The following is a 27,056-nucleotide window of genomic DNA, read 5'->3' on the forward strand; positions in this document are numbered from 1 at the left end:
CTCACTCAGTCTGGCTGGTTTCACCTCTCTCTTGGATGTGTTAATCCACATATTTGTCCCTGATGTACAACACTTCTCCGTCTTTCCCATCCTGACCCACAGCTCAACTTTAAACATAAGTGCAGCTGCATGACTGCAGCATGACCCTAACCTGCACAAAATTGTATAATAGTAACACACTGGTTTACATTGTGCTTTAGGCTATACATAACAACAGTTGTATCTATGATTTCAGCAAATAAGAAGTTACATTTTGTTTGATTGAATTGCTGAGACTGACTGAAATGGGTAAATAATGAAAATGTAATATAGTAATCTTATTTTGGTTACATACCCAGCCATACAGGTGCAGTTGGCAGTAAGGATACAGTTGTTTGTCTTGTTGACGATAACCCAGGCCTTGTACAATTCCGTCTTCTTACTCTGTCTTTGGCTAGGCAGAACCTCCGTCTTCAGCACAACGAAGTTTTGAACTTGATAATCATGAAATTGTATGTCTTGGACGTGACCACACAGAACAAAGTTGTACGCATCAAGCGACTTGTACGCTTTTAACTTCTCCCGGGTATATACACTCGGAGTTTCGATAAGATAATTGTATATCTCTGGCCACTGGATGGCTGGCCATTTCGTTACATCGTTAAACCATTCAGAAGGTTTTATGGCGAACGGATCTGTAAGATGTATCCCACTCACTAACGTTAATTTCATTTTATAACAGTTCTTATCGCTGGGTGACAAACTGTTAAAATACGCGGAGAACATTCCGAAAATTAAATATAAACTCAAATATATATAAAAAATGTATATGAAAATGTTTTAAATCGAACTATTAGTATTATAGTATTATTCTTTTCCGTATCCGTGTAATGATCAGCTGTAATGATCAGCTGTTAACGGTCTTTCTGCAACCACGATGCGCGCGCATCCCGGATGTTTACAAACCTATAATTGGTCTATATGTCTTGCCGTTATTCAGTTGGATTCAGATTTTTGGAATCTAAATTTATTTCATCTAAAAGCCTTTTTAAAGGCTACAACTCATTATCACTGGTGTCATATATTACAGGGTATTCTTAATATACATATATTATATTATATACTATTATAAATATTATATACTATATTATATTGTATACTATATTATATACTATATTATATTTTGTTTTATTAAATTTTTTTAGACTCGAATTTTCTTTATAAAAAGCCTTTTTAAAGGCTACAACTCATTTTCACTGGTGTCATATTAATTACCAGGGTATTCTTAATATACATATATTATATACTATATTATATTAGATACTATTATATTTTGTTTTATTACATTGTTTTTGGACTCAAATTTTCTTTATAAAAAGCCTTTTTAAAGGCTACAACTCATTTTCACTGGTGTCAAATTACCAGGGTATTCTTAATATACATATATTATATTATATATTATATATATTATATACTATATTATATTATATACTATATTATATTTTGTTTACACACTGTCGTCAGCTGAGCTCAGCCCCTGTTTTGAGTTTCCTTTGCCGTCAGTCACTGAAATTATTTGGTTACTCTTTCTGTAAGCGTGTTCTCATTCCCTCCATATCTCTCTATCGCTTTCTCTTGTAATTTGCACCGAGTGACGAGTCGAGTATGCGCCGATTTCTGGTTGCTTAAGCTAGCACTGGCAGCAGCAACGAGGCTGCTAGGGCATTAGCTGCTGCAGAGACCGAATCACCCGGCTCGTCGGGTGATACTGTCATAGATCACACCTCTGTGGCTCTCTCCATTCATCAAAGAACACCTTCACCGGAGTATTGAACTTCATTTCCCATAAGCCTGGTACCTAGGTCTAATCACCCGCACAGGTGTTCCCAATTCTCCTCTCCATATAAACTGCCTTCTGACTCTCACACATTGCGAAGTCTTGTTCTGCCCCGGCTAACATTTCCAAGCGTTTACTCTCTGTTATTGATTCTCCGTGTATTGACCCGTGACTGTTTATCGACTCCTGTTTCCTTGTCTGCTGCCTGTCCTGACCTTCTGCCTGTTACTGTTTCTGATTCTGGATTGCCGCCTGCCTCGACCTCTGCCTGGTATTGTTTATGTTTTTGGATTCCCTCCGTTATTGTCTACGCTGTACTCTGACCACTGCCTGTTTGACCTGTTTCTTAATAAATACTGCAAATGGATCCGAACGTCTCTGACTCTGCATCATAGATACTGCTCCTCGACTCGCTACAATTTCTAACCCCGTGCCCAGTCCAGTACCAGTACACCTAGTTCTAGTTGCACAAGACCCGCAGCCCCCGTCGTTCCCAGCCCATCCGTGGCTGTTGCGGATGAATACAACATAGGCTTAAACACTGAAGCACCGTCACAACCCATAGCTCTGGTTTTCCCCAAACGTAATTTTGGCAAGAGCTCCTGCTCATTCTGCCCAGGTTGGTATCGTGGGAGACCATGGCTCGAATATTCAGCAAAGCTTGATGCGTGCTTTTGTTTCCCGTGTCAGAGATTTGGGGGGAACAATGATAGGGATTTGGTTTTCACAAAACAAGGATTTACTAATTGGAAAACTGCATTGGAAAAGGACAAGGGACTCTCAAAGCACGCATCAAGTCAATGCCACATAAAAAATGCAAAAGCCTGGTCTGAAATATCCCAAAGAGAGGCCACAGGGGAGACCATTTGTAATTTAACAGGGCCCACACAAATGGAAAAAATAGGTATTATATTAAAACAATTGGAGAAGTAGTTCAGTTCCTAGCAGTAAATGAACTTCCACTTCGTGGCAGTGTGGAAAGTTCAAATGATGATGATTTCTCTGCAGGACTGTTCTTAAAGGGGGGGTGAAATGCTCATTTTCACTCAATCTCCTGTTAATCTTGAGTACCTATAGAGTAATATTGCATCCTTCATATCTCCAAAAAGTCTTTTGTTTTATTATATTTTTAAAAGAAAGATAGGCTGTACCGAGGCTTTCCGGAAAAAAACGAGCGGCTGGGGGCGGGCCGTGTGGGCGAAGCTTAGCTGTGCTAACGCGCCGAGCTAGTAACAACACACAGAGACATTTGTTCAACAGTTTTACTCACCGTCTGGTTCCAACACACGACTGCAAACCTTTATCATTGCGACTGCTCGATCCTTAAGCATTAGACGATCTGCAAATCCGTGGATCTGGGCTTTGTTTATAAAACAATCATCGTCGAAATGCAGGGAACAAACAGTCTTACACAACTCCGTTTATGCTCAGGAAAACAAACTCCATCCACGGGTTCCTTAACGCTGGGTTCTTTGGGAATCTGTGCAGGGTTGTCTTGCCCTGGCAACCAAAAACACACTTCTTTGGCTTCCAAAAGCCGGGCAGAGCGCTTTGATGGGTGTACTGCTTTCGCTCTCTTGCTCTGGTCTACGAGTGCGCGCGCGCCCGCGATCTTACCGGAGAAGTGCCCTTAGGACCCATATAAGGAAATTCCGCCCTATCTTACGTAAGACAGAGCCATACTCGAAAAAAACTTTCCGAAACTTGTGACAAACTGGAAGGAGTATTTTTGGAACAAAAATACTCCTTCAAACGTACAACTTAGTTTTTGAAACTTTGTCCATGTTTAGCATAGGAATCCAACTCTTTAACAGTGTAAAAAACTCAGTATGCATGAAATAGCATTTCACCCCCCCTTTAAAAATGGTTGACTAAACACTGGCAAAGGACCCCAAATTGAATGAAATTAACAAACACATCCCACCAAATGCAAAATACACCTCTCACAACATACAAAATGAAATTATTGAAACACTGGCCAAAATGGTATTAAATCAGATAAAATGTAATTATGACAAAGCAGATTATGCTGGGTTTTGCATCAAAAGTGACGGAACGAGGGACAGATGTAATATGGAGAATCTGTCAATCATGGTTAGATTTGTCTGTAAAGGCATTCCAGAGGAACACCTGATTGGCCTGCTTGACCTCAGTCAGTTAAATGCTGAATTTATTACCACACAAATTCTTTAGCATCTTTCTGACTCAGGCTATAGTGCAGCTGAAATTATCAGTCAGTGCTATGATGGAGCTTCTGTCATGAGTGGGGTCAGGGGTGGGGTTCAGGCCTTATTGCAAAAGAAGATAGGGAAGGATATTCCTTATATCCACTGCTATAACCACCAGCTGCACTTGGCCGTGGTCCATGCAATGCAAGGAGAGCCGTGTGCAAAAATCTTTTTTTGATCTATCAGGATCACTGCACTCTTTTTTTCACCGTCATTATGTGTCACACATATAATGTTCCCTCCCTTAAACGACTGTTGGAGATCAGGTGGACAAGCCACCATGATGTGACCAAGTGTCTTGTGGAGAATCAGGATGAGGACAGATACACCGCTGCTGTTGATATCTGTACAGAGGCATCAGGGCTGTTGATGATGTTAAGGAGGCATCATTTCTTTGAAATAGGAAAATTCCTCCTTAAAGTTCTGGGTTCCTTGAAGTCTGCAAATGCTATGGTGCAGGCTCATTCTGTTGACCTGTGCTGTGCTTCAGAAGTAGTCAGTGCATCTCTGCAGGCTCTGAAGCAGATGAGAGATGAGGAGAGTGAGACATTAACCAGCATGCAAACTGCAAATGCTGGTTAGAGATGCAGCGCAGCGTGCGTCGAACGCGTGTTCCACAACAACAACAACAACACTAGGCTGCCCACAGATGCGCCTGCCTAATAATCGGCTTGATACACTTGGATATTGGCCGATGCCGATTATGTTAAAAATGCAAAAAATCGGCCGGCCGATGAATCGGTCGACCTCTACTTGTGATTGTGGAATATCATCTGCATCATGCGAGAGCTCTTTCTCCACTTTGTCTCGTGTTCTTACCCCCTTCCGCCGCACTATGCTACATGAGAGAAAAATGAAATGTAGTTATTCTGGCTCACGAGAAGGCCATAACAACAGGTCTAGATATGGACGCATTTGTTAGGACTTTTGCACAGAAAAGCAGACGACTGATGCTATAATGACTGATATAATGCTGTGTACAGAGCTAAAGAAATGAAAAAAAAAAAAAGATTGAAATAAAAAACGAAAGGACAGACAGACAGACAGGAAGACAAACAGACAGACAGACAGACAGACAGATTAAAAAAAAAAGATAAATGCAGCCTCAACAGGGCACAAGCCAGTGTCCTATTTGTGCCGGTCCCAAGCCCGGGTAAATGCAGAGGGTAGTGTCAGGAAGGGCATCCAACATAAAACCTATAAGACAAATCAAATGGATCAAAGGAGCTGATAGATTAGAGCTGGGCGATATAGGATTTTTTCATTTCACAATATATTTTTTCATTTCTGGCCATATTGATATATATATCACAATATAAATCAAATCACTATATTTGTCAAATTTAAATGTTCCGTTGCTCATAAGTGAGATGTGAAATCATCAGCAGCTTGTTTGGATTGAAATATTTCTTTCCTATCATAGATTAAACATGACAGACGTACTGAAGGAACATGACAACTTTCAAAGCTTTATTCTGAGTGCTGAGAGATTGTTGAGAAGGAGCGACAAAGTGTGGTCGACACTTGTAATTTCATTTCCCTTCATTTATTGCCTCACAGCACAACTTTTTCAGATAACTAAAAAAAAAGTTACACATATTACAAACTAAACAAAAAGTGAAGGTTTTCAAGTTTCAAAAGATAATATTGTCAATATGAAATGAATTAGCTAGGAACTAACAACAAATTATCAGAATAATTGTTGTTTTTTAACAAAAAATCAAACAGAATATAGATGCCGTACATTTTTGTTTAAATCCTTGGTGCAAATTAGAGCAGCTTTCAAAGACAACATAAACTAAATGAAATGCTAAGCTATTAGCAGTGTCAAGCCAGATGTTAATTATTTTGTTTCGAATCAGACCAGAATCAGGTGTGTGTGTGGGGGGGGATTTTTGACTGCTAGGTTATATTCTGTGTGTGAAGGCTTATTTTATTTTAATGTTTAAATCTCTTTGTTTTTTTCCCCTCTTCTGGTATAACGCTGGAGTTCTTGGTAAATTTTTCATCAGACGGAACATTAATGTTCTCCGCTGCCCGGTCGGCTCCTGCAGCCCAGACATCCACATGTGTACTGCTTGCTAATTCACAAGTGCTGTAGGTAACAGTGGGAAGTCTGGGAACATGGCTCTGTTCCCACAATGATTGGTTCGGCACAGCGCTACTAAATTCTGATTGGCTATTCTTATGTCTATTTAAAAAAAAATTGGACAAATGAGTTCTATGCAATAGTCTCATATTTCTATCGAGAAAATGTTATTTCGCGATAGATATCGTTATTGTTTTATCGCCTAGCCCTAAGATAGATATATGAATAGATGAACTGATATGATGATAGTATAGTTAGTATAGATTTCTATGCATTTTAGGGGTTTGGGGGGATTTGACACCCCAAAAATTACTTGCCCCCCCTGATATTCTACCTGCACCCCCTAGTGGGGCTGGCTGAATCCGGCCCTGCTTCAAATTATTGATCCACTCGCACATATAACATACAACAAAACACACTATACATCTCCGTACTGTTTACAAGGGGTTATTAAATCAATTTACATACTTTGCACACTTAATTTGCTCATAAATTGAAGAGCTCTGAAAAACGCTTACCTCTCCCCAGCATGTGCAATGCGAACTGGAGAGAGGCGCGCGCACACACTCAAAATGGCACCAGGACAGCGGCAGGAAAATATGTCAAAATAAAAGTCTCTAGAGAGTGAATCACAGAATCAACATATATTGCTCAAAGAAAAACAGAAATAAATCAGTAATAAAATAATAAGGATTTTAGTGAAAAAACAACAATACATTAAGCTTGGATTGTACTTATTATAACTCGTTACACTTGCACGACATTGCAAAAAAACTGATATTGCAATATTTTGTTTTATTTTCTGCAATAAATAATGCAATATGAAAAACAATTTCACCAAATGACTTGAATAGCTCTATTTGGAAATAATTAATCATTCTAGAATGATTGGTGTGATTTTGAAGGGGTTTGCATCTGCATAGAAAATAATAAATTGCAAGCACAGATAAAAAAAAATTAACAAAGAGGTGAAATATACAATGCCTCATATATTCCAGGTAAGTCTAACAGCATGTATGTACAGAAATTGAGTAATCAACTGTAAAATAACACGGCATAGGCTTTACATAGCCTGACAGACATCACAGAGGCCTATACTGCAATGTCACTACCACAGATGGGTATGAATGATAAAGCAATACATTGTGCAGCCCTAGGCCTACAAGTTAATGTTCATGGCTTTAATGCATCACATTATGTATACAATATACACAATATACATGCATGTTCATGACAGTGTGTCAGGTTGTGTGTGTCTTACACCTGTCTATGAGGACACTAGTTTTACCGGGACACACATATGGAATATTAGGATCGATACTGATAACCCATAATTCACAGCTCATTGTGGCTAATACCAATAGCGAAAACTATTTGTGCTTGTCAGATTAAATATAATCGTTGAAGAAGTTGGTAGAAAATAGCAACCTCTGTTGAAATTGGCTTTCAATAAGTAATACTAAAATTAGTATTTATTTGTCTTTTTTATATTTTTTTACTACTTTTTTTTTCAATCCTCGTGTTTTACATGTACGTCGCCATTTTGGCTCTAACTCACTCATGCTTACACCGCCATTTTGGCTCGAGATACTTCCAGTTGCGAACGCATATTAAACTCACTCAAACTTTCTCATCTGATAAATCAACATTATAAACTCTTTAAAAACATCCATGAATGCTTTTCACATGTATATTTTCTCATATTTCACTTTGCATTCACCTATTCGTCCCTCTTATGTGTAAAGCCAGTAATACAGAATGCATCTTATAAACAGTCTTTCTCAGTAATCTAACAAAAATAAGGTGACATCAGGCCAATGAGGGCGCTTCGCGCCCTCCTTGCCATTTCCCGCCGAGACGGGTGTGGCTAACCTCTATAAAAGGAGCTTGAATAGGCTGATTCACTTGATTTTCATCGCCGAAGCGAACCAGAGTGAACCGTACGCACGGCAGAGAACGCAGTACTCGTTCCCTCTTCTAGAGAGAACCGAGGTTACGTTAGTAACCGAGTACGTTCTCTTACGAGAGTCCTCTCGTACTGCGTTTTTGTAAAAACGCTACGGGAACCCCTTGTAAAACGCCGTGCGTGCTGGGATAAAGACACCGATCACTGGAAGCTAAACCAGGTGTACAGTGCATAACCACCAGATAGACTCACAAAGAGTCTGGAAATAAGGGAGGGGGACCTTAATTCCCTATACTGTAGCGTCCGCAGACGTAAAACATGACCTCACAGAGAGAGTCTAGAGACAAGAGGGGATTCCCTCCGTCCTTATATGGTCGCGTCAGCAGACGCGAATATGACATCACATAGACAGGGTGGGGAACCTGAACTAAATGTGGGAAATGTGGGTCTTACACAATTCTGCCCATAAGACAGTCGGTAGCACGTTGCGCATGCGATTTCAGTGTTCTAGTTAGACAGCTGAATCGACTACACCGATAGTAGCTTAGCCTGCAAGGCGGGAACCTCTAGGTTGTAAAACCTAATAAATGTAGACGGCGAGGCCCAGCCTGCCGCCGTACATATATCCTGTAAGGAAATCCCGCTGGACCAAGCCCACGAAGAGGCGACGCCCCTCGTGGAGTGCGCTCTAACTCCCAACGGGCACTGGAGGCCCTTGACAGTATAAGCCAGCGCTATGGCGTCAACTATCCATCTGGATTAGCTCTGTTTCGAAACAGCCATTCCCTTGGAACGTCCACTGAACGAGACAAAGAGCTGCTCAGTCTGTCTGAAGACAGCAGAGCGGGACACGTAAGCTCTTAAAGCCCTAATGGGGCAAAGAAAACTTGAGTCCCCTTCCTCACTTGATCCCGGCAGGGCAGACAGGGAGATAACCTGAGCCCGAAACGGCGTGTTGAGGGACTTTGGCACATAGCCATGCTTAGGTTTGAGTATGACTTTAGAGTCATTAGGTCCAAACTCTAAGCACGCTGGGCTCACGGAGAGCGCGTGCAGGTTGCCTATGCGCTTCACCGAAGCGAGAGCCATCAAAAACACTGTTTTGAAAGACAAATGTTTGAGGCTAATAGATTGGATAGGCTCAAAAGGGGCACCTTTCATGGCCGCCAAAACCGTAGAAAGGTCCCATATAGGGACTGAAGGAGGTCTGGGTGGATTCAGCCTCCTAGCTCCCCTGAGGAAGCGGATGACTAAATCGTTCCTTCCTAGTGACTGACCCAGCGTTGTTCCAGAGAACGCTGTAATAGCCGCCACATAAACTTTGAGCGTGGAAGGGGATCTGCCCTTATCCAACAGCTCCTGTAGGAAGGAGAGAACCTCCGTCACAATCGAGAGGTGATAGGCTCCGAGCTGTACACCAGCCGGAGAAAACCGACCACTTTGAGGCATAAAGCCGCCGAGTCGACGGCGCTCTGGCCTGAGTGATGGTATTTATCACTCCCTCTGCGAGGTCAACGGATATCCGTTGAGCGCCCACACATGAAGGGACCACAGCTCCGGGTGTGGGTGCCAAATCGAGCCCCCGGCCTGCGAGAGGAGATCTCTCCTCAATGGCACTGGCCATGGGGCGATGTCTGCTAGCTGCATCAGGACTGGAAACCATGCTTGGTTCTTCCAGAACGATGCTACAAGCAGCACTGGGCATTCTGTTTCCCTGACCCGCTCTAACACCTGTGGCAGGAGGGAGACGGAGGGAAAAGCATAAAGCGGGCAGCGCGGCCACATCTGGGACAGCGCGCTGTCGTTCTTGGAAAAGAACACGGGGCAATGAGCGTTTTCGCGGGACGCGAATAGGTCCACCTCCGCTCTGCCGAATCTCTCCCACAACAGCCGGACTGTTTGTGGGTGTAGAGACCATTCGCCCAGGGGAATGTTGTTCCTGGACAGTCTGTCTGGGCCCACATTCTGGAGCCCAGGCACATGCACTGCTCTCAGCGAGCGCAAATTGTGCTGAGCCCATATTAGGAGGCGTTTCACCAGCCTGTACAGGGATGTGGATCTCAGACCGCCCTGGCGATTTATATAGGACACCACGGCCGTGTTGTCCGAACGGACTACGACATGTTGGTCCTTGATTTGGGGACAAAAACGCGTCAGCGCGTTGTGCACTGCCAGCATTTCCAGGCAGTTGATGTGTTGGAGATTTTCTCGTTCCGACCACAGGCCGAAGAACGGTCTGCCCTCGAGCAGCGCTCCCCATCCCGAGGTGGATGCGTCTGTCGACACCATCCTCACTCCCGAGGAAGTCCCCAGGCTTACACCTGATCGGTACCAGTCGTCCGCCAACCAAGGTATCAGGGCTGTCACACAGCTCTGATTGACCTTGAGACGTAACCGGCCGGACACCCACGCTCCGCGCGGTACTCGCGCTCTCAACCAGAACTGCAGAGGGCGCATGCGGAGCAAGCCCAGCTGAAGAACTGGTGATGCTGAGGCCATGAGACCTAGCATCCTTTGAAACGTCCTGAGCGGGGTAGTCGCGCCGCAGCGGAAGGATCTCGCCGCACGCTGAATGTGCAGCACGCGCTGTGGCGACAGCCGCGCTGTCATAGACTGTGAGTCCAGAATGGTACCCAGAAACGAAATCGTTTGACTGGGGTTCAGTGAACTCTTCGTCCAATTGACCGTGATACCAAGATTCTCGAGGTGATCGAGTAAAATGGTTCTGTGCTCCACGAGCTGTGATCGTGATTGAGCTAGGATCAGCCAGTCGTCCAAATAGTTCAGCACTCGCATGCCTCTGAGTCTGAGAGGGGCGAGCACTGCGTCCATGCATTTCGTAAATGTACGAGGTGCCAGGGACAAGCCGAACGGCAGGACTGTATACTGGTATGTCTGACCCTCGAAGGCGAATCTCAAGTATCGCCTGTGATGTGACGCTATCTGTATTTGAAAATACGCGTCCTTCAGATCTATTGACATAAACCAGTCTCCTCGGCGAACATGCGCGAGGATTTTCCTGGTCGTGAGCATTTTGAAACTGCGTTTCACTAATGCTTTGTTCAGCCGTCTTAGATCCAGTATGGGTCTGATACCACCGTCCTTTTTGGGGACTAGAAAGTATCTGCTGTATAGCCCCCCTTCGCTTTGAGCTTGGGGTACATGCTCTATCGCCCCTTTGCTTATCAGTTTTGATATTTCGGCGCAAAGTAGGTGTGCTACTTCTAAAATCACCGTAGTTTCGACGCGTGCTGTGAAGCGGGGAGGGCGTCGACAAAACTGTAGCGAGAAGCCTCTCTTTATAATGCCTAGCACCCAGTCCGAAACCCCTGGAAGCGCTGCCCATGCCTCTGCATGGCTGGCTAAGGGTTGGATGCGAAGCGCGCTCTGTTCGTCGTGCAACAGAGGTGCTTCGGGGCGCAATAACATAGGCGTTACGCCTGTGACATTCGAGGCGGGGAGCGCGCTTATTACAGCGGGCAGAACGCTCATCCTCGACCCTACTACAGTGCTTAACTGAGTGAGGGAGGGCTGAGAAAGTCTCGTGGGACTCATGCTGTCTGCGAGTAAATGTGGGCGGGAAACGGGCACATTCACTGCTTTGGACGCGCTGCCTGCCTGAGCAGAGCGAGCGCGCACAGGTCACGTTTTTACAGAGAGCCTGTAATCTGTGAGACAGTGTTCGTGGGCACTGGGAAGTGGGCACTTTTACTATGTTGGAAGCGCAATCGACCTAAGTCGATTTTATGTGCGCGAGCCCTGAGTGTAGGGCTGTGCTTGTGTGTAGGGATGGGCACTGGGCAGTGGGCATCAACGCTACATTTATAGCACCATCGGCCGTGGCCGGGACAACAGAAAACCTGTGATCTGTGTGACATAGTGTTCGTGGGCACTGGGAAGTGGGCACTTTTACTATGTTGGAAGCGCAATCGACCTGAGTCGATTTTATGTGCGCGAGCCCTGAGTGTAGGGCTGTGCTTGTGTGTAGGGATGGGCACTGGGCAGTGGGCATCTGCTCTACACCTGAAGCACCATCGGCCACGGCCGGGATTTTAAATTATTTTATGAAGCGCGTTCTACCGAGGGGGAAGCGCGCTGATCACAGCGGACAGAATGCCTGCGCTCGACCCCGCTGCGGTGTTTAACCGAGCAAAGGAGGGCTGGGCGAGTCCCGTAGGACATAAAATGGCCGTGAGTAAGTGTGGGCGCGGGACAGCGGGCACAGTTACTGCAATGAGTGCACTGTCTGCCTGAGCAGAGTGAATGCACACAGGTTTCGTCTTTACAGAAACCACAAGGCATGCAGAACATAGTGTTTGTGCGCACTAGGCAGTGGGCACGTTCACTATGTTGTGTGCGTGATTGACCCGAGTCGAATATATGAGCGCGGGCCCTGTGTGAAGGGCTGTGCTAATGTGTAGGGATGGGCACTAGGCAGTGGGCATCTTCTCTACACATATAGCATCATCGGCCGTGGCCGGGACTTCGGTATAAGTCCGGCCATGTACCACGTGCTCGTGGGCTGCAAAAAACACGTCTGCAGTTGCCTCTCGGGGAACAAACAGAGTGATTTGCATTCGGCGGCATAAATATTTTCTGCCGGCAGACCCGGGATTCGAACTCGGATCGCCCGCGCGAAAGCCTAAGAATCTACCACTGGACCACAGTGAAGATACAGAGACAAAGTCAGCGCGAGTATTATCCACACTGGCGTTTGCTTGCAGGTATGCGAGTAAGCACAACATGCAATACTAACATTTTCAGACGCCTGAAAAATGCCAGAATGTGAGAAGAGTGGATATCGGCCAGTTTCAGCGGGGCTGAAAACACTCCATTCTCCTTTCGCCAGTGACGCACGGGAACCGTAGAAACGGTGTTCGGTTGCAGGCAAGCGGGTACTACGAGCTTGCTGGCTGCAAAATGCATCTCTGCAGTCGCCTTCAGGGGACTGACAGAGCGAAGCATTGGCGGCATAAATATATATGCCGCTAGACCGGGATTCGAACTCCGGTCTCCCATGCGGAAAACCTATAGTTCCACCACTGAGCCACAGGGGGATACAGGCTTTTGAAAGCGGCGTGAACACATATTCTTCGGCGTTTGCTGGCAGGCAAGCGTGTTATAACAGACTCACTTGCTGCAATAATATTTCCAGTCGCCGAACAGGGAACTGAGAAATGTGAGAGAAAAGAGGTCAGACCGACCAACGGCGGGACTAAGAACACTCTTTTCTCCTTCGCCGGTGAATGACGCGTGCAGAGGCAGGGTAGCTTTTCTTGTAACGTAAAGAAAAACTAATCCCGCCATCCGCTTCCAGGAAGGGCAGCCTCGGAAAGGATGCCCGGCGAGTCCTCAGAGTCACCGTAGGCAATTGGCTCGGAGTGAAGGCGTTTCGCCGTCAGCGAGCGTGAGCGCTGCATGAGAAGGCATCTTGAAAAAGACGCAGCTCTTTTAGGGGTGAGTGTTGCAAAGCGAACACACACACACACACAGACAAGAACAATAGAATGGAAAGGATATGGCGTCGGAAAGCGCAGCAGGTACGGCGGTAGAAGGCGGTGTTGGCCAGCGGCTTCGAGGGCTCGTCCCGCTGAAGTACTTGCATCAGACGACGCGTGCTTCCTCGTGATCCAGCGATGCGTGAGCTTCGCTGAAGAGATGAAAAATCAAGTGAATCAGCCTTTTCAAGCTCCTTTTATAGAGGTTAGCCACACCCGTCTCGGCGGGAAATGGCAAGGAGGGCGCAAAGCGCCCTCATTGGCCTGACGTCACCTCAGGCCTCGCTCGATAGGCTTATGCAGTTGCCGCAGAGCAGCCAATGAGCGAGCAAGCCGTCTCGCCATAGCTGAGTACTGCTGCAACGCGCTTTACATGTATGAAAATTAAGGATCATTTTTTGCTTCAGTATTTCGTGAAAAAAGAGTTTTTCCCGTAGCGTTTTTACAAAAACGCAGTACGAGAGGACTCTCGTAAGAGAACTGGAGTACTGGCTGCAGTCTTCGACAATATTTTATTGCCTCTGACTCGCCCGGTGCATTAGCTTGAAACAATAGCGTTCAGCGCCCTCTACAGGAAGCAAGCATAAACAGCAATAAAGCATTATTTTCTACACAACTAGATGTACCGCATGGCGGTACAAAATATGACCGCCACTCAGGCCTGCACTGGCTTTCCACAAAAATAAATGATGTGGAGCAATTTGGCTGTATTGCGTGTTTATGTATATAAGTTGTATATTTTAAAAGACTGTCTGGAGTATTCCTGTGGATCATGGATAATTTAGAGTTTTGTAATTATATGCCATTACTATTTAAGTTTTATATCAAAAGTCATTAGTTTAGACACTTAACATCCATAATGTGAAAACGTCACATCCATAACAGTGGTTTTCCCTACATAATGTATTACAAAAATGAGTTTCAAAAACACACTTATTGTGTTCAAACAAGTCTTTTTCATGCTACATCGGCAGTTTGTTTAATAATTCACAGAGTTTGTAGGACACTTGTAAAGTGTGTGTATTTCATGTTATGTCCATAACGCTGATAAAATGTATTCATAGTGTGTGTCTGTGTGTGTGTGTGTGTGTGTGTCTGTGCGTGTATGTATGCGTGCGTACATGTGTGTGCGTGTATGTATGCGTGCGTACATGTGTGTGCGCGTGTGTGTTTGTGTGTGTGTATCTGTGCATGTGGATTTGTATGTGTGTGTATGGGTGTGTGTCTGTGCGTGTGGATGTCAGTGTGTGTGCATGCTTGCGTTTGTTTGTATTCCTGCATGTGTGTGTGTGACAGTATCATCCTAAACCAGCAACCCTTCGCTCAACACCACCATCTACAGGCCGATGAGTGTACAGTCACTAAATGTGCACATAAATGAATTTATTTTATACCCCCCCATGGATGAAATTCTATGAAACTTAGCATACCCCCAGAGGATGTCAAGTTAATCATACACATGAAATATGGTGCAGTTCTGAACATCTCAACTGAAGATAGGGGCGATTAAAGCAGAATAATATTGCATTTTCATTTTTTATGGGAAGGGGCGCAAATCACAAATGAGTGATTATGGGCTAGGTTGATGTGGGCCCTTAAGACCAACATACCATAAAAATGTCTTCATCCTCGGTGCCACGGTTCAGGTAGTTATTTAGGAAAAACTGCATTTTTTGGGTTTGGGGGGGCCAGCGCGGGGGGGGGGGGGGGGGAGTGGCCCCCGGGGACCAAACAAAATTTTTCCGTAAAAGTCTAGTGGGGCTATATGCCCACCCAATTTCATGTTCCCCGGTGTTTCGGTGTCCATGGTATCGTTGACGAAAAATTCAGTAGATGACAAAAAAAAACAAAAAAAAAACCTTTGACAATCCCTTTATGACCGCTTTCGCTAGCTACGCTAGCGGCGGTCATAATGAACTGCTGAATGAAAATGAAAATGATGAATTCACACCAATTTATATCCGGAAAAAAAATATGTTTTTAACGCACAAATGCCATACAAAATTTTAAGGGGTGTCTTTTTTCCTCTACACATATACACATGCATTTTTAAACACATTCATTTTTACCAACCCACTACACATACATACACACACTTGAACTCAGTTCCGTCCAAATGTATCTAGTTACCAGTGTCCCAGTAAAACTAGTGTCCTCATAGACCAGGATCCTGTCAAACTTACACAACACACTGAGATTCTTCAGTCAAAGTCAAACATCAGGAACATGCTCTTATGATGTCATAAAACTGGTGTAAAGCTACACACAACCTGACACACTGTAATGAAAACACATGTAATGTGATGCATAAAAGCCGTGAACATTACCTTGTGGTAACATTTAAATATTGATTTGAAAACTTTAACTATTTTGTAATCTTGTATATTATCTCAAATCAGTATTTCATGTGTATTTATTGATAGGTAGCTGTGTATCGGGACCCTTATTATCCTGTCTATGTTTATTTTGTATTAATTACTGACTGACTGTACATTATCCCTTATATATTCCATTTATTATGCTTTTTTAAAACTCTTAGGTGAAGTGTTTCTGTATGTAACGCTTAATTTCATATTTTCAGATGAGCCATAAGAGCCAGTTGTCATCACATTGTGCTGCTCTAACTGTGGGACTAGACAAGGTAAGTGAGAGTTGTGCTGGAAGAGAATGAGCAAACGAAGCAGAGACATCTGTGAGATCTAGTGTTCTCTGGAACTCTGTCCCAGTCAGAAGTCAGAGATGTACAGAAGGTATTGTTTTGTTTTTTGTTTTTGGAAATCAAATTAGGGATACACCGATATGAACATTTGGGCCGATTTCGATAACTGATCATTCTTTATATTCGAAAGCCGATATCTGATATATTAGCCGATGAATCTAAATCCAAAATTTGATATACTTTGAAAGCCTGATTGCAAAAATGAAACGCACATCATTTAAAGCCAATGTCCCAAACACTTCAACATAAATCATCACCGGTACAGTGAAGTGTGTTCTGCATTGCTGTATGAGATGACCACCGGTAGGCCTACAGTGAAGCGCTTTACTGCAGCGCTCATTAACTCAGCCAAATGCATCCTATATGAGATAAATCAGATATATATCACAAAATTAAAAAAAAAATATTACAACTTACAATTCCACAGAATGCTGCGAATGCACAAGCGAACTCTCCCTGAAACAACGCGCTGATTTCACAGATTTGTGATTCAAACATTTCAAAACCATCATGGTGAACAGCGCACATTTGAAGCTGAAGGAAATAATCCGTTATTTATTAATGTTAATATATAGGCCTAATTTTCTTATCGGATTGACAACGATAACATTAAAAATGAGCATTTATTTTCCAATACTGATATATTGTCCAATATATCATGCATCCCTGATTGGTTATGACCATATATTTATAGGGTTTTATTACAACTTTATGTCACCCTGTTTTAAATCTAAAGTCATTATTCATCTCATTAATATGATCACTATTAATACTGAGTGGTTTGAAATGTCCCATCATACCTGAATTTGTTTTGGCATCAAGTCAAGTCAAGTCAAGTATATTTGTATAGCGCTTTTCACAATACAGATTGTATCCAAGCAGCTTCACAGTATTAAATTAAAATAATACAACAAGGTTTGTTTCTAGTGGAATTTATTGATTTATAAAATAAAATAAAATATCCCCAAAATATCCCCATCATCATCATTTCATCATCAGCCTTCTTTTGCTCAAGTATATCATAGATAATGTGAAATTGTTTTAATTGTATGTTTTATGACAGTGATCAGTCAGTGTTAATGGAGTCAAGTATCTGTGCTGCTTCATTTGGAGAATCTCTGAATCCTTTTTCTGCACTAGAATTTATTTTTTCTTTCTTTACCTTGCTTTCAGGTGAGCCCTGAGAAGGAACAGTCATCATTGGAGGATCAAGACTGTGTTGAGATGGTAACAAAAAGAGCATTGCATCATTTTAGAAAATGCTAGTCTAGTAAGAACTTTTTCACATTATCTTTGGGGCTGTTTTACACCTGGTCATTTCATTGTCAAAACAATTCCATTTACACTTGGCCACATAAACGTGTCTTCACAAAACGGATATAAATCCGATCTTCAATTCCTGTGCTATATCAGATTTAAAGGACAAGTTCGGTATTTTACACTTAAAGCCCTGTTTACAGATCGTTTCTGATGAAATAGAACGGTTAAGATTAAATTTTGGACAAATGCTGTCCCGAGAATTTTAGGTTTCTTTTGCTTTCCCCCCCACCAGTAGACTGGGTGTATAGGTGCACTCGAACACTCCTTCCTAAAACACATTAAACTTTCGTTTACAAAGACGTGAAACTCACCGAGTGGTCAGGGGTGTCCACTGATATGCTCACACAAAAATCGCTGCAAAAGACACTTTCCAACAGGTGTTTTACCATTTGTTGTAAAACTGTGGATCTATTTTTCCAAACGCCTCACACCCGTAGATTCTTCCGTTGAGAGCTTGAATAATAGACACTCCAGCCCAGTTGGTGGCGATAATGCACCTTTGCAAGCAAACCGCTGGCATTTCATTGTTTGTGATCCGCCGTAAAAAAAAAAAAAAAACAAGAAGGAGAAGAAGAAAACAACCCCTGAACCCCATTTCAGTTTCCGGCGGCGGAGTAATACCGTACCTCACAGCACATCCAATGCAAGTCAATGGAGGAGACAAAAACTACGATAAAACCTGTTGGAAAGCATATTTTGCAGCGATTTTTGTGTGAGCATATCAGTGGACACCTCTGACCACTCGGTGAGTTTCACGTCTTTGTAAACGAAAGTTTAATGTGTTTTAGGAAGGATTGTTCGAGTGCACCTATACACCCAGTCTACTGGTGGGGGGGGGGGGGAAGCGAAAGAAACCTAAAATTCTCGGGACAGCAGCATTTGTCCAAAATTTAATCTTAACCATTTCATCAGAAACGATCTGTAAACAGGGCTTTAAGTGTAAAATACCGAACTTGTCCTTTAACGGTGTTCACGTCATCGAAAAGCTACTTCTATGAGCAGCATTTTTTGTAGCATCAGCTAATTTTAAGATCAATAGGAGAGAGAGTAGTATCAGCACTGGTAAAATAATTTATTCTCACTACTTTTAATGAAGATGACTGTGTGTTGAGCATCTGCGACTTACTTTAATTTTCAATTTGTATTTTGCGCATCTGCATGCTGAAGAGATCCTCAGCTACTCATCTGCAGTGACGCTCTCACCTGTTTATTATTTGGCATTTTTGGGAGAAGTAAAATTCATACAGTGTTACCATTTATTACTTTACTCTAGTGACCCACCACAGTTTGAACCAAAAATATTTTTACGTCTCATAATAACATAAATTATCTTTGTATTTTGCGCCATTGCTCTGACAAAGCATCTCTCAAACAAACAAATCAAAAGCACAACATGGCTTAGTGCCCTTATCAAATCGCAAAAGACGATAATAAAGTAGCTAAGTCTGTAGTCTGTTGTGCTGAGTGTTTCAAACTGAAGAGCACACTTTGCTCGCTCGATCAGCTCATGATCTGGCTTTTTCCACGCCTTGTAACAGGGAATGAATGCAGTGAACTCCATCTCTGCATGTGCCATGAGTTTAACATGAATTTGGGAACGCAACCAGCACCAGTTACTCACATTTGCATTATATCCACATTTTTTGTGGGAATACAATTTTGCAATAAGATACGTTTATAAACCTGTTTTCACTGAAACTGCAGGTTTCTGCCAGTATAACAGCTTAAGTGAAGAAATTAAGAAAGTATTATAACCTCTTATTGTAAAATAATATACTCATAAAATATTAATTTTTCATTGACAGTATTAGTATATCACTGTCTTAGCGATAATTCTAATATTAGTGATCTTAGTGAAGTATTATAGTTGTTATTAATATTATTATTATTATTATTAAATGGTGGCATTTGTCATGTTTCATAAATGACTTCTGAATACAGGTTAAACCGAAGATGTTCTTGTTTTAAATGTCTCTTTTTCTTTAAGATGAGATCAATATGACGGACTCTGATGCCAGTGATCCTGATGAAAGCAGTTCTGAAGGTGATGTTCCTGCTGGAGCTGCAGGCGTCTCCAGTAATGTTGATGTGTCAAATAATGCTGGGTACACACCAAAAGATTTTTTACATCTTATAAGATTTTCAAAATGTGATAGACCACAAACATGAGGACAAAAAATATAGATTTAACCGTTCTGCTCCTATAGTGTGTGGTGTGCCATGATGTGACAAAAACCATGCATGCACAAACAGATTTTCAGCCAGAGTCTCAACTGTGAACACAGGAAATCTCGGAGACCTCAGAATAAGCATGGCGGACGATATGCAGGAAGAAATTGCGATGATAGTGTTTGGAAAGGTTTTACACGACATGTTGAATAAACATTGGTGCTACAAATCAACAAGCTGATTCTCCATCTCTGCTGTCCACATAAATTTCACTCACTTATTCACTTATGGCTGCGCCATGACTGCGTTTGTTATACTTCCGTCTTCCATCATCTCGCTTTCTGATTGTATATTGTTTCCTTTCACGTGATAATCTCCAGAGCGTGCGCGCGTTTGTCCTCAGGGTTCCCCCCACACATCAGGATTTATGATCGTAAATATTCAACATGTTGAATATTTACGATTCGCGATCAGTGCGGCTCCGACGTTCTTCCGATCAGGTTCGGACACTCTTAACACACCTCACACCAAGGGAAAATCTGATTAGATCATCTGTAGAACCATCAAGATAATCGGGACACAGCTAGGATTATCAGAAGGGGGGAAATCGGCCCAAAATCAGCCTGATTATCTTTTGGTGTGTACCCAGCATGACAAGTTTATGTTTATGAACATGTTTATTATTATTTTAACCCAATATATATTGTAGTGCAATTTTACGTTAGTATTTTCACCAAAGAAAAATGGTTATATACACTGAACAAAATGATAGATCTAACTCAAAGATCTAAGACTTTTTCTATGTACACAAAAGGCCTATTTCTCTCAAATATTGTTCACAAATCTGTCTAAATCTGTGTTAGTGAGCACTTCTCCTTGCCGAGATAATCCATCCACCTCACAGGTGTGGCATATCAAGATGCTGATTAGACAGCATGATGATTGCACAGGTGTGCCTTACTGTGCGTTCACACCGCCGCCGACTTGAGCTGCAAAGAAGCTCTGGCCGCCCAGTTAAAGACGCTTGTCAAAAAGTACGAGGAAGCTTGTTGACGCTTTGGCCGCTCTGACGTAGCAGCATTCTGTGTTCGATCATGGGAGAAGAGAAGTGTCACACCATGAAATGTAAACAGAAAAAACAAGCAATGCATTCGGCAATTTAGGATATCGCGCAAGATTTGTCAGCACAGAAAACATTTCATCCCTGGAGAGTTTTTTGTCAACACCATCGTATCAATTGATTTTGATTAATATGCGCGAGGGAGAGAGAGAGCTGCATTCAAGACAGCGCTCGGGTGAGTAAGCGCGCGCGCGGCCGGGGCTCTCTCTCTCCCTGCTCGTTCTTATGCCCTGTCAAGCTGACAGGACTTTAAAACACATGCAAATGATACCGTTTCACTCTATGATGGTTAAACTCTGCAATTAATAATTTTTTCTCGGAACTAATGTTTTGGTAGGAACGAAAGTTTACATCGTATGTTTCTCCGGAATCAGCCAGCGCGAAGGACGTCTATTCCGATTGGTTGCTGGCGTTTGCCGCTGCTTGCCGCTGAACCGCGTCATAGCTCATTACCATAAAGTTGAGCTTCTCTCAACTTTCAGATTGACGCTCAAAAAGCTCAAAACGCCCAAAACGCGACGCCGAGGAATTTGACGCTCCTTGCAGCTGAGAGAAGCCAGCTTCCATTGAAAATGAATGACTTCCGGTAACTTTGGAAGCTCAAGTCGGCGGCGGTGTGAACGCACAGTTAGGCTGGCCACAATAAAAGGTCTCGTGACCACAGCGCTTGGTCGCTTCCTTACCTTCCCACAACGTTGTCTAAAGACCAGCTGATGACCAATTATTTTGGTCATTTTCTAACCTCCTCACCACGTCTTAGCCACGTCATTTCTTGACTTTAAGCAGATGTACATTTTAAGAAGAATTTGTTTTTAGATGTTTTATATGTACAGGTGCTGGTCATATAATTAGAATATCATCAAAAAGTTTATTTATATCAGTAATTCCATTCAAAAAGTGAAACTATAATTTTTATATATATATATATATATATATATATATATATATATATATATATATATTATTTAAAAATGTTAATGTTAAATGTTTCAACTATTTCACTTCGGTACAGTAGGGGGCAGTATATGCAACTCTCAAATGCTTGCAGCCTCCCCATATCCACAAAAGAAGAGCTTCCGCTGCTGGTTTATAGAAGTCCCGCCTCACGAACGTGCGTGGATTGTGTTGGAATTTTCACTAGTATAGGTATCCTTTGACCGTATTCTAGTTGTTTATTTTACACGCTTTCTTATCTTTTCAGTTTTTAGAGTTACCTAACGTTACAGCAGTAGTTTAACTTATCTAGAATCGAAGAAAGAAGAAATACACCATTCCTTCACGACGAAACACAGGTACAGATGGTGCCCAACCAGAATGAGACTTTTACCGCCGCCGTTCCCGCGGCGGCAAAATTGGGATGTGTATTTGCTGCCTTTTACCGCTGAGTGGCGCTGTAATCACAGACTTTGAAAAGTGTCAGTTTATTCTCTTTAATGCCGTAATCTGCCGCGGCAGTAATCTGAGTTGAGGCCACAGATAAATTTAAGATAAATATTGTGGTTAAACGAATTCAAATTCATTTAATTTAAACAAAGTAGACACACGTTAACATTGTGTGCCCAGTTTTTCTATAATTTAAAAAGGCTATGTCAATAGGTTACTTGTCATTTACTTCGTGTTATTTTAATGTGTTTGTAGATTTATTAACTGAAACATAACAGTGAAATAAATTAAAATAATTTACCGTAAAACATTTTCAGGACTTGCAGTTACTAACCGATGTTAGTCGGTTTAAGCATTATTTGTTATATTCAGAATTAGGCTTACATGTTGTTATGATTATCAATTGAATTCTTTAATAAATAATCAACCACAATGCCTATTACTACTGCCGCAGCAAAAATAAACCAGTCGAATTTCAAAGTCGTTCGCGAAATTACTATAGGCTATACCGGGCAAGTGACAGGGCAAAACAGCAGCAACTGCGGCATTTTAAAAGGTAAGTTTCCTATCTGTTTATTTAAAAAAAAAAAAAAAAAAAAAAAAAAAACTTTTTTCATTATTTGAACAAAAATGAGACAGATTGAATATGTTAAAATATAAACAAACAAAGCAGAGAATAAAACAAACTTTTAGGGAAAAAATATAGGCCTATTATGCTCAGAATTGTTTAACATTAACAAAAGCAAAATATGTAAAAATACATTTCAAACAAAATAAAACAAAACAAATTCGTGGCCAAGTGGTAGGCTATAACTTACGTTTCAAATCCCGAACAAACATGGGCTACTCTTTTATTATTAATTTGATTTGATAGTTCTAAAATATTGCTACACCATATTGTTTTTTTTCTCCTATAGCCTATAGGCTATTAAATATTTTATATTTATAAAATAAAATTACCATTCATTTCCATTTTACATTAGGGACAATTTTTTTTTCCAACAGAATGGCTGAATTAACATCTGCATAATAATAATAATAATAATAATAATAAATAAACAGCACAAGGTCTTGTAAAAACACTTTTTTTTTTTTTGACACATAATTTTTTTTTTACTTTTAAAACAGAGAAAATAGTAGACCTAGGCTATTCAGACGATATCTGTGGTCAATGCATTAACAATAGACTCTCGGAGCTTCAAACGATCTGAGATCGAATCTCAGTATAGCCGACAGTGTTTATGTTTTTCCGTTCTTGATGCTTAAATATGCATCTGTTTATTAAAGTCAATCATCTTGTTTAATTATCAATTGTACATTAACATAAATTTGCTACATTCCAGTTGAGCCGCTGCACGCTATGACATATCTGATGAAGGAAGACTGTCAGCCGATTGCACCAGAAAATGAAGATGATGAAGCTTGTCTTTAATCTGCTAAATTATGTTTTTTTTTGTGTGTCTGAATCATTCACGAGATTGAGATGACTGACAGTAATACCCGGCCATAGCAACGGTAGACATTTTCCAAAACAGATCGAACAAATCAGAAAAATACTTTCAATACAGTATTGCTTTCAATTAAAAAATAAACAATGAAAATGTAAACTAAAAATAAAATTAATTAAGTTTGAAAACCCATCGCACATTTCAAGGTATGAATAAAGTGTCGGGACAGTTTATTTATTTAAACAGGGTTGCATCGATTCGATAGAGTTTATTCCCTTTGTGATGCAAAATAAGAAACATTTTAAATTTATTGTCAAATAAATTGCAGCTAAATTAAAAAAATAAAACGGTACAAAACGAAAAAAAGTTCAAAGCAACATAAATTAAGAACAGGCGTTTTCCTTTGCCTCTCTCGCGCTGGATATTTTTTTAGTAAGTTTGTTCTCCCGGCGCGGGTCTTTCTCGAAATTAAGCATTTCAGCGTAAAAAACACCATACAGCTGATAATACTGTATATGTCGCTGTGTGTCATCCACACAAATCACGAAAGAAAAAACTGTAACAAATAGCTTTTGTTCCTTCAAAGATACAACATGCCTTGCTGAATTCACCTCACAATAAAACGAGGTGGTCGCGAATTAAAGAGTTCTGTATCTGCTAAATTGAAATTGTGTGTGGAAAACCTTTAAATAAAATCAATAAAACTACAATATATAATTTAATAAGATATAGGGCCTACTGTACATAGGCTATGGACTTTTGGAGATTTTGAGATTAAACCTTAAAATAACTTTGCCTTTGCCTGCTCATCAGGCTGGCTCCGATACTCTCCATATGAAAGACGGAACATTGACACCTCTGTCCTGCACCCCCACGATAAAGCAACTATTGCCTTCTCCAAACCCCCCACAGGCTAGCTGAGTTTGCAAAACAAAACAAAGAGTTTGCAGTTTGCCACTCGTCGTGGTGTGCCAAAACACTTCATTATAAACTTCAATATTTCATTCAAAACAATCTCAAAACGCTTTGTGACATTTTGAAAAGCCGTGGATGCATTACTGCCACTGGAACCATGAACGCAAATACTGGTTCTGATTTTATTGTTTGTCGTTTAAACGTCATATAGCCTGTAGCGGTATCCAGTAACCGCTAAGAGGCTGAGTAGAGGGATTAAAGATTGACGCGTTTCCATTGTTGATCCAGGTGATTTATTATAACATTGAACAGGACAGTAACATGAAGATTATGACGGCAAAGTAAACAAAAAGAAATGAAATAAATCTAAATAAAATGAAAACGGTCAACAGAAAGTGAGCGTCCCAGCTACTCACCCCCTTCCTCCATGCCAACCACACACAAACTAACAGGTAATATGCACCTAAAGCAGGTGACGTAACAAACCAAAAAATAAATTTCAAAATAAAAGACATCAACCCAAACCTGGCACCTACATAGCCTATATATATATATATATATATATATATATATATATTAACAGAACTGCTTTTGAAATTACGATTGGAATTATTATAGGCTACAGAAGTAAAGTCATTGTATAATATTTGTTCCTTAGTGTAAAATGGAAATGCATGGTGATTTTATTTTGTAAATAGGCTATAAGCAAAAAACTATGTTTTAGAACTAGACAAATCTCTCTGCATCAACAATAGACTATAAAATGCATTAATAGGCTAATATAAAAATATCAATAGTCCAGGTTAGTTCGGGATTCGATCCCGTGTCATCTAAATGATCGTAACGTAAGTTCAACCACTCGGCCACGATTCACTCATTGCGACATGGCCTAATGTTCCAGTGTGTGTTCGCTCACACGAGCGAGAAGCGCTCTTCATTCAAATGAACGCGCCACCGCGTTTGTCGAACACTAATTCAACATGCCAGAATAAAACCTGGTTTTAGAACAATGCATAGCGCCACTCGTCGTGGTGTGCCAAAAAATGTACAATAATTTAGTTTTATTTATTTCAGTGTTAATGTTTGAGTTAAAAAAATCCTCTACAAATTAAATTAACACAAAGTCGGCTATAAGAGTCCTTTATAGGCTAAGTAAAAAGCAAAGGGCTTACAGTCTTAACATTTAGGCTACTTTGCTTAAATTCGATATATTTATTTTCAGTAGGGCCTAATAAATTTGTAGGGATGTAATTTCAGTATGCTTTACCAACGCTATGTATTCAATTAAAGTTCCAAGAGGTCTGGTCTCTATATTTCTTTCCCAGCTGACACTAATATGCAAGTGCACAACAAAAATCACAACTTGTGCTTGCTGCGAACGCAAGTTATTTAAGGTGTCTCAACTGTACACAGTCTACCCTACAGTGTGAATTCGTTACAAGGTTTCATTTAATTAATTTTTTTTCCATCTATGTTGAATATGAAAAGTGAACAGCACGAGTAAGATAGGATGCATTAGGCTATATCGAGAGATGGATATGGAGTGGGTCAGACATGATTTTGACCACTTCATTAAGTTTTGTTTAGTAGAAAACCTTTCTTTAAAGTGAATTTCGTTTTCTATAAATTGTATCTTAATTTTAACCAATTTTTCATCAACCAATTGCCTGTATTTAATAAGTAAGAGAAGCAAATATAACAGACACTAATCATGGAGGCGCCCGTGCGGTCACTTGCGTTGCACATCAGCTGGAGCGCATCTCATCCTCCTAACTTAACGAAACTCAGCGTATGCCTCACACAGACATGATAAATACATCAAATACACAAAGCTTGAAATGTCTTCAAACGAAATAATTCAAAACGAAAAGAAAAGGCTATACTCTCTGATAATCAGATTATGTCTTTATGTGCATTTATCTCTAGGTGCGTTCACTACAAATATGGCGATCGTCAACTTCATCTTTGCAGTCGACACTGTCAGAAAACACTAGTTTATTGATAAAAATCAATGCACGCATCACCGGATTTACAAATACACATCTTGCTTGTTGCACGCACACATATTATGTCGACAAAACGATATTATGATATAACGAAGTATTATGTTGAAATAACATTATTATTAATAATACATCTTTTAGAATATTTGATTAAATGCTGATTGTTGCGCTTGTTCAATTTAATAAAATTAAAACTTTAATTGTGATAATTAAAATAATTGAAAATTAAATATTTAGTGGCCAAGTTTTGCTAATTTATTATATAGGCTATTATATGCCTATTGCCTATATTAAGTAGGTCATATTAAGACAAGGCATATATTAAGTTATTTTAGCTGTTATGAGAAAAAATAAATCTAACGAAATCTAAAATCTAAATCTAATAAATTAAAAAACTAATAAATTATCTAAAAATAAAAAAACGCCAATTCAACATGCCAGA

The sequence above is a fragment of the Squalius cephalus genome (genome assembly GCF_949319135.1).
Source record: "Squalius cephalus genome assembly, chromosome: 4".
In the NCBI taxonomy this organism is placed as follows: domain Eukaryota; kingdom Metazoa; phylum Chordata; class Actinopteri; order Cypriniformes; family Leuciscidae; genus Squalius; species Squalius cephalus.